General features: G+C 44.1%; 1 protein-coding gene across 1 annotated transcript in view; it reads right to left on the bottom strand.

Annotated features, from left to right (window-relative positions):
- TC2N (tandem C2 domains, nuclear) overlaps nucleotides 1-8,037 on the bottom strand; it is a 45,280-nt gene extending 37,243 nt beyond the window's left edge. The window contains 1 exon segment of the mRNA XM_044272084.1: nucleotides 7,928-8,037. The gene's annotated coding sequence lies outside the window, so the exon portion shown is untranslated.
- Between the last annotated feature and the right edge of the window lie 283 nt (nucleotides 8,038-8,320).

Genomic DNA, 8,320 nt, shown 5'->3' on the forward strand with positions numbered 1-8,320 from the left:
TGAGTGTCGGGAAAGTCAGGTGGAGCAGGACATAAGGGTGAGAAGGGTGAAGGTATCTGAAGAGGAGGGAGGCAGGAAAAAATAGTAGGGTTGTTGAGGGGAAAAGTTTTGGGGTGAATAGAAAAGTGGATGTCAGGGTGAAGGGGGGGGGGGGGCTAGAAAGGTGCGGTATCTTCACTATCTTTACAAAATGGCAAACATTGTTAATGTTTATGATCTATAGAATATATTTACTAGTGGGACAACACCTTTAGGGCGTAAACTTATCCTACACTTTTATAATAGGGAATACCATGAATAGCAACACTTGGGTGGACTCCTATGATTTTCCAATGAGAAAATAAGCCTGAGGCAGATCAAAAAGTGTCAGGTGAATAGATAAAGTGGGTGTCGGGGGTCGGGGCACTGGGAAAAGAGGGGGGGGGGGCATGTGATCAAATGTGTCAGGGTGAAGGGGGGGGGGGGGGGGAGTCAGAAGTTAGGTGAGGAGGGCAGTGGGAACGAGTGTTCCGGTGGATCAGAATTGAAGGGGGGGCAGATGAGAAAAGGGAAAGTTGGGAAAAATTGGACGGGGGAGTCAGGGGGCAGTGGAAAAGAGGGATCAGGTGGGTCAGAATGAGTGGAGATGCGGAAAAGGGCACGTCAGGGGGAAAGTGTTAGGGTGAAGTGGGGTGAGGCAGGGGAAGATGGGGAGTGGGTCATTTGTCGGGGAAAACGTTTCAGGGTGAATGGCAAAGTGGGTGTTGAAGAAGGGAGCAGGTAGATCAGAAAAGGCATAAAGTGGTAGTTGGGTCTGCGAGCTCTGCATGTTAATAAAAATTTTTTAGCATTTTTTAATCCAGTCCCGTAGGAGGGGGACATCACAGATATGAGACCTATTTAGAGGGTTGAAGGGAAAAGTAGGGAGAAGAGGATCAGCAGAGGAAAATGGGGGTGGGGGGGTGGGGGCGGTGTAAATCAGGTGAGGCAGGACATAATGAGAAGGGTAAAGGGAGAAGTGGATCAGAAGAGGAGGGAGGAAGAGGAGAAAAAATAAAGGATCAGGGAAATGTGTCAGGCTGAATAGAAAAGTGGGTGTCAGGGAAATGGGAAGGAGGCAGGTGGAGCAGGACATAAGGGTGAGATGGGTGAAGGGATCTGAAGAGGAGGGACGAAATTTGTTTGGGTGAATAGAAAAGTGGGTCTAAGTGTCAGTGAAGGGGGGGATCAGTTGAGGGGGGCAGGGAGTGGGTCAGGAAAGAGGGGGATGTGGGTTTGTGAGCTCAGCATGTTAATAACATTTTCTTAGCAGTATTATCCAGTTCGGTAGAGGGGGCATCACATACATGTGCATCACATCTTTTAGGCTACTTTCACATCTGCGTTTTTACTGGCTCCGCCATGGATCAGCAAAAACACTTCTGTCATGATGATACAACCGTCTGCATCCGTTATGAACGGATCCGGTTGTATTATTATTATTAACATAGCAATCTGTCTCTAAAACCATTGTAAGTTAATGGGGGACAGATCAGTTTTTTTTTGTGTCAAAGAAAACTGATCCGTCTCCATTGAATTACATTATGAGTCATGATTGATCCGTCTTGCTCCTCATCCCAGGACGCACTCAAAAATGCTGCTTGCTGCACGATGAAACAGAACGCATTCTGGTGCACTCCGTTCTCTTCAGTTCAGTTTTGTCCCCATTGACAATGAATGGGGCCAAAACGTAAGTGTTTTCCCCCGCTATTGAGATCCTATGACTGATCTCAATAGTGGAAAGGGAAAGCGCTGGTGTGAAAGCCTTAGGCCTCATGCACACGACCGTTCCGTTTTTTGCAGTCTGCAAAGCCCTCCAGCCTCCTATATACCTGCTGCGTCTGCCGAAAGGGCCCCCTCTGATCGGTTCAAGTATCTGTTTGACAGAGGATTTTTTCATAATTTTTTATCATGGATTTTAACCCAGCAGGTCATATATATAGGAGCTAAGTTTCATAATTATTTATATATATGCTTTTTCTGCTATTCCCTACGTCTATGTAATTAACATCACCTCCTGATGAGCTGCTACATGCAGCCGAAACGCGTTGGGTTACTTTTTTGTTTATACATATTTTCCATCTGTATGTTTTTTCAGTTTTTCTCCCTGGATTTATTTATACCAATCTGGGTCTATGAGTAGGGCTTTTTTACGGGCAATAGAGAGATTTAGGCACGGGGGCAGGGTGTCTCCACCATTAGGGGACATCCCTGTGCACAGATTCTTAGATCTTGAGGGTCGTCTAGGGAAAGACTCTTTCCCACCCGTTTCTACCCAATACCCCGATATTTCCTAATCAGAATACTATTGACTCCATTTGAAATCACATCCTATCTATAGTAGGAGATCTTGTTTAAAATATCCATCATACTTAGGATATCACTTGAGCAAACCGCTTTTGCTCTATAAATATAAATATTAAATATCGTTTTTATTAAGCACGTTAAGTTCTACTTTTTTTTTCTCCCATTGTAGAAATGCCTATTTTCTTGTCCACAAAACGGACAAGAATAGGACATGTCATATTTTTTTGCGGGGCTACGTAACGGAGCAACGGATGCGGACAGCACACGGAGTGCTGTCCGCATCTTTTGCGGCCCCATTGAAGTGAATGCTGACCAGAACAACGGTCGTGTGCATGAGGCCTTAGTTTGTATAAAACATACTTCAAGGAGGCAGTCCAGTCTTCTGATGCAATAAGTCTATATCAGCCAGGGAAATTCTACAGATCTTGCACACAGTCACTTAATACTTAAATACAATCTCTGCCAAAATATACACCTTTATCTCTGTAAACTTCACCCCCCCCCCCCCCCCCCCCTCCCCATGGAAACTCTGTGCAGGTAAATCAGCAAAATTCCAAAACAAAACCTGTGATAAGGAGATAACCCCCATTTACCGAGAAATTCACCTTGATACGCAGAAGAGCTAAAAATACCCAGGGCCAAGGGAACAGATGAAGGCGGAAAATGCTAAACTTATAGCAAATCTGTGAATTGATGAAACACAAAATTCTCTCAAATATTTTTTTGTTTTAGTTTTTTGCAAATATTTTAAATGACCCTCCTAGCGTTCCTAGCAGGATTTCTGGTAAATTCAGGCATTCTTAGGGTGACATTTCTCCGACTGTCCTATTGAATGGGGCTTGCAGAAAAGCATGCTCCTGCTGCAGAACAGACTTATTTTGATGTATGGATTGGGTTTTTAGTTGCAGAAATTAATGCAATTTTTGAGCCAAAGCCAGAAGTTGGTTGCAAGGGAATGAGAGATGTAAAGGAGGGACTTACAGTTTTTGGATCCACAAGGAAGGAAAAATATATCATGATCACAGGTTAGATGATAAATATCAGATCACTGGAGGTGCAGCTGGGGAGCAGTGATGGCCAGTTCGCATTGTTCGCCCGCGAACACATGCGGGCTGACATCTTTTTTCACAAGTCTGGCGAGGCACAGGTAAGCCCTTACCTGTGCCTGTGCGCGAGCCGGTCTGAAAACAAGTGCGGTCAGCGGGAGCAGGCAGTTCCGAGAACAGCCACCGGGGGCCTTCATCGGGCTGCTCTCGGAACTGCCTGCTCCCGGTGACCGCATTTGTTTTCAGACCGGCTCGTGGCACAGGTAAGGGCTTATCCGTGCCTCGCCAGACTTGTGAAAAAAGATGTCAGCCCGCATGTGTTCGCGGGCAAACAATGCGAACTGGCCATCACTGCTCCCCAGCTGCACCTCCAGTGATCTGATATTTATCACTTAACCACAAAAATTGCATTAATTTCTGCAACTAAAAACCCAATCCATACATCATTGGGTTTTTAGTGAAAAAAGATGGCAGCCCGCATATGTTCGTATGCGAACTGGCCATCACTGCTGGGGAGATCCCAAGTGATTCCCTGAACACAGGATCCCCGAATCCCCATCTCTGAATGGATTGGTACCACTGCTCCATACACAGCACCAGTCCCATAGAACTTCTTACTTTCATTGTCTGCAAACATTTACATCCAGAGGCTAAAATCCCATCCTGAGCTAATAGTTGGTAGCCAATCTCATTTGGGCCATCACACTGATAAGTGCAATGCTATGTGGGCATCTTTATCTAGGTCTATCAAAAGAACACTAGAGCTATTGTATTGTCATCCTAATTCTACAATCTACGATTATACGAACAGATAACCTCTTCCCTCACAGCAGCAGTACACTGGCAATGGGTTACCTAACTATCCAGCAGTTGTATTCTCTCTGTACTGACTTTGTGTTTAATTTTCAATGGCATAGTACTGCTGAAATTAAAAGGAAAAACAGCCCAAAATTCAAAATAAATAAATAAAGTTTTCTATAAATATCTATTGAAAAATACCCCTTTTTGACGAAAAAATTTCTTTAAATTATATCGGCATCACATATTTCTCTCCTTTTCCATTTTGCCTGCACTGATACATTAGAACAGCGTAAACAAGTTTGCTTACTAGTAGTGAATGGAAACATTCCTATTACATTAACCTACTTAGGCTGTGTTCACATCACCGTTTAGCTTTCCGTTCTTCCATCAGAAGAAGAAGAGAAAAACCTATCCTGTTGCATCAGTTATTGCCCAGGATTGCATGGGATCCTGTAAAAAAAAAAACCAGATCCTGTTAAATCAGTTGTCATCTGTTTGAGCCATTTCTATCTGAGATCCGTCTTTGTATGACTCCCCCCCCGTCTAACAAAAACAGATCTCAGACAGAAATGGCTCAAACGGATGACAACTGATTTAACAGTATGTGTGTTTTTTTTATTTTTATTTTTTTTATATAGGATCCAGTTTTTTTTTCTCTCTCTTCTTCTAAACGGTGATGTAAACTCAGCCTAAGGCCTCATGCACACGACCGTTGTGTGCATCCGTGTCCGTTGTTCCATTTTCTGTGATTTTCTGCGGACCCATTGACTTTCAATGGGTCAGTTGAAAACTCGGAAAATGCACCGTTTGTCATCCGCGTCCGTGATCCGTGTTTCCTGTCCGTCAAAAAAATACGACCTGTCCTATTTTTTTGACGGACAACGGTTCGTGGACCCATTCAAGTCAATGGGTCCGTGAAAAAACACGGAGGCACACAAGAATGTCATCCGCGTCCGTGATCCGTGTCTGTTTTTTCCTATCATTTTCAAGGCAAACTTGACTTAGATTATTTTTTTTCTCTTTTCTGGTCTGGTGATCCTCCAAAAATCAAGGAAGACACACAGAAGAAAAAACGGACACGGATTACGGAACAACGGAACCCCGTTTGGCGGACCGTGAAAAAATACTGTTGTGTGCATGAGGCCTAACACAGCCTAAGGGCTTGTTCACACGACCTTTGCCCCTCCGTACCCATGCTGTAGACCGCAAAATAGGGTCCGCGATCCGTCCGTTCCGCAAAAAGATAGAGCAAGTTCTATCTTTTTGTGGTGCGGAGGCACAGAACGGAACCCACAAAAGCACTCCATAGTACTTCCGTAGGGTTCCTTTCCGTTCCGCACCGTATCTCTGGATTTGCGGACCCATTCAAGTAAATGGGTCCGCATCCGTGATGCGGAATGCACACGGCCGGTGCCCCGTGTATTGCGGACCCACAGTATGCGGGCACTCCCTAACCCTGCTTTCACACCTGAGCGTTTCCCAAACGCGCGTCAAACGCGCGTTTTTGACGCGCGTTTTTGTAATAGTAAACGCGCGTTTGACGCGCGTTTGTGTCATTGACTGCAGTGTCCTATGGCCACAAACGCGCGTCAAAACGCCCCAAAGAAGCTCAAGTACTTGTTTGAGCGTCGGGCGTTTTACAGCGCGTTCGTACGCGCTGTAAAACGCCCAGGTGTGAACCATTCCCATAGGGAAGCATTGGTTTTCATGTCTTAAGCGTTTTACAGCGCGTTTGAACGCGCTGTAAAACGCTCAGGTGTGAACCCAGCGTAAGGGTTTGTTACAATTGTATCCTGGTCCTGGTAATTTACTACAATCTGTAGAGTCTAGACGTAAATAACAAACATCCTATTCAAGGCCACAGAGATCTTAAAAACTTGTGAGAAAATGAAACACAAAGGGGGAATTTATCAAGCCTAAAAACTCACTAATTTTTGCAAAAAAAAATATCTTTTGGCTCTTTTGCAAAAGTGGGTGTAGTTAGCTAGGTGACTAGATTTCACTGCAAATACAGTGAAGGAGTTTAAGCATGCATGGGATAGGCATAAGGCCATCCTTCATATAAGATAGGGCCGGGGCTATTCATAGGATTCAGATATATTGGGCAGACTAGATGGGCCAAATGGTTCTTATCTGCCGACACATTCTATGTTTCTATGTTTCTATGTTACCCCAGATTTATCAAATACAAATTTGTAAGGCCCTTTGACGCAAATGCATTGCATTCACTGATGGTTGCTAACTAAGGCTACTTTCACACTCATGGGTGGATCCGTTCAGATAATACAAACGTCTGTATCCGTTCGGATCCCTTTGTATTATCTTTAACATAGCCAAGACGGATCCGTCTTGAACACCATTGAAAGTCAATGGAGGACGGATCCGATTTCTATTGTGCCAGATTCTGTCAGAGAAAACGGATCCGTCCCCATTGACTTACATTGTGTGCCAGGACGGATCCGTTTTGTTCAGTTTCATCAGACGGACACCAAAACGCTGCAAGCAGCGTTTTGGTGTCAGTCTCCGAAGCGGAATGTAGACTGAACGGAGACAAACTGAGGCATTCTGAGCGGATCCTTATCCATTCAGAATACATTAGAATGTAAACTGATCCGTTTTGGACCGCTTGTGAGAGTCCTGAACGGATCTCACAAACGGAAAGCCAAAACGCCAGTGTGAAAGTAGCCTAAGATGTTGTTTGTAAACCTTACCTTTTTTATCATGCGCGTAAAAAACACATCAAAACGCATTGCTCCTGCACGGAAAAAAATGAACAACTGAACGCAATTGCAGACAAAACAGACTGAACTTGCTTGCAAAATGGTGCGAGTTTTACTGAACACATCCGGAGCCAATCTGTATTGCTCGTGTGAAAGAGGCCTAAAAGTTGCATAAATTGCATAATCTCACTCCAGCTCTTTTTGTGTGCTTTTTTTGGGCATTATTTGCCCACTAGCATTCTCTTTAAGGTGATTTAAAAATGCCAAAAGCTCTAGCGTGATGCGTTATTTGAACGGAAAAAAAAAAATGCCAGCAGCAGAAAAAAAAAAACACTTGCGTTTCCTGTTTCATATTTCCCATAGACCCACACGTTACATCTGGAGCTGGCGTTTTTACAGTAAAAAGACAAACTAAAAAATGCAAAAGTGCATAAAAACACCAGCAAAAAACCTACGTGTGAGCCCAACCCTTATTAGAAAGCTACAAAACTTTCCACTGTCTCTATGTACTCAGGAGCAGAACATAATAGGTTAAATTCCCTTTAGCAATTACCGATTATTGAATCGTCCCTCTCTCTAGCACAGTCCATGATGTAAGTCACGTCTCTACCTCTAAGCTTGGTTCCCAAATCTCCGTTAAGTCCCTCAGCCTTAATTATACAGAGTGGCTTTAGAGATAACACGCGGCCCTTTTTCTATGTTCAAGTTCTGCAGTTTTCCTAGAAATGTAAATTCTCGGGTTCCGTTACAATTAAAATCTCCATTTACCCCCAAGATTAAACGGAAACGTCATCGCTGTGAATGCGTGAAAAAGCTGATGATTATTACTAATGACTCCATCCGTGGAGATAAGGCGTCGTGTGTTTCTGTAGGGCCGTGGGATAATCTGCATCCGTGGATGACAACAGGTGACGGTTTGTCCCAGAGTGCGCTAAAATTGTCTAATATTGTAAAAACTGAAGATTATGAAATTTGTTTTTTGTATCAATCATGCAATTACACCCCCCCCCCCAATTGATAAATCGAGTAACGTACCAGTATCGCCTTCACACGAGCCCGTCACCAGCGCCTGGGATGACCAGATGTGTCCATCCCTGAAATACAAGTGTGAGTTGTGTTGATGTGAGACTGTTGTGTCGTCCTCACACTGGACACATTCTCCTCCTCTTGGCTTTGCACATCAGGGTGTTGTAAGGCGACCTCCCTCCCGTCAGATCTCAGTGTACCTCCTCCCAATTCTGGGAAACAGGAGTCAATGGTATGAGCATGTATCACTGAGAGGGACACCGCTCCAACCTAGTGTGAGACGAGCTTTACCAGCTCTCTAAAAGCAATTATTTGGCTTTGGCAGAACTTATTCCTCTATATTAGGCAATTGCATAGATGGCAATTACCTAATTTACTATTATCAGGTCTTTTCTTAGTGGG

The sequence above is a fragment of the Bufo gargarizans genome, chromosome 11, assembly GCF_014858855.1.
Source record: "Bufo gargarizans isolate SCDJY-AF-19 chromosome 11, ASM1485885v1, whole genome shotgun sequence".
Lineage (NCBI taxonomy): Eukaryota > Metazoa > Chordata > Amphibia > Anura > Bufonidae > Bufo > Bufo gargarizans.